General features: G+C 45.4%; 1 non-coding gene across 1 annotated transcript; it reads right to left on the bottom strand.

The window, feature by feature from the left end:
* Positions 1 to 565: 565 nt before the first annotated feature.
* Positions 566 to 672, bottom strand: LOC133793139 (small nucleolar RNA R71). The gene has a single exon (XR_009874599.1). It is a non-coding gene; the product is annotated as a small nucleolar RNA R71 (small nucleolar RNA).
* Between the last annotated feature and the right edge of the window lie 443 nt (positions 673 to 1,115).

The following is a 1,115-nucleotide window of genomic DNA, read 5'->3' as shown; positions in this document are numbered from 1 at the left end:
ATTTTGGTATATGCGTGGCAGAAAAGGAAAAGCCACACTTGTTCCTTTGAATCCCGAGATTGAAAAGTCCTGCAATCAAATCAGAAAGAATAAGAGAGAGGCCCAGAATTCTGTGAAGATGGCACAAAATGATGGGGATGGCAGGAATGGTCTAAATCCAGGAGTTGTACAAGGGGTTCAGGCTCAGACCAATGCTGAGAGGAGCCTGAGAGATTATGTGCTACCCACTCTGACGGGAGTACAAAATAGTATACGCCTACTAGCTGTAGAGGCCAACAACTTCGAAATCAAGCCTGCTATTTTACAAATGGTGCAGTCCTCTGTGCAATTCAATGGGTTGCCCTCTGAAGATCCTCACACCCATTTGTCCAACTTTCTGGAGTTGTGTGGAACCTTCAAATATAATGGGGTGAGTGATGACGCAATCAAGCTCAGGCTGTTCCCATTTTCTCTAAGGGACAGAGCAAAAATTTGGTTGAACTCTCTGCAGCCAAACTCTATCGTCACCTGGCAAGATCTAGCTCAGAAATTTTTGTCCAAATTCTTCCCTCCGTCCAATGCTGCTAAATTGAGGGGAGAGATAAATAACTTTTGCCAGAATGACGGAGAGTCATTGTATGAGGCGTGGGAACGGTTTAAGGAACTCCTGAGAAGATGTCCTCATCATGGCATTGAACAGTGGATGCTAGTACAGAATTTCTACAATGGTTTATGTCCGACAACCAGAACCATTATTGATGCTGCAGCGGGTGGCACTTTTATGAGCAAGAGCGCAACTGGTGCATATGAGCTGCTAGAGGACATGGCTACAAACAACCATCAGTGGTCTGAGGAGAGATCATCAGGAGTTAGAAAGATAGCTGGGGTGCAAGTAGCCTCTTTGACCAAGCAGTTGCAACAGAGTAGTGTGTCTGCTAATGCGGTTCAGATGGCAGCGAGGTGTGAAATGTGTGGTGGTGCTCATTCTGTTGATCAGTGCCCTATCTGTATGAATAATAACACCCCTATGGATCATGCCCAAGTTCAAGCGGTGGGAAATTTTCAGAGGCCACTCAATAACCCATTCTCCAACAACTACAATCCTGGGTGACGAAATCATCCCAATTTTTCGTGGA

The sequence above is a fragment of the Humulus lupulus genome, chromosome 7 (assembly GCF_963169125.1).
Source record: "Humulus lupulus chromosome 7, drHumLupu1.1, whole genome shotgun sequence".
In the NCBI taxonomy this organism is placed as follows: Eukaryota; Viridiplantae; Streptophyta; class Magnoliopsida; order Rosales; family Cannabaceae; genus Humulus; species Humulus lupulus.
This window is presented reverse-complemented; position numbering and strand designations above follow the sequence as displayed.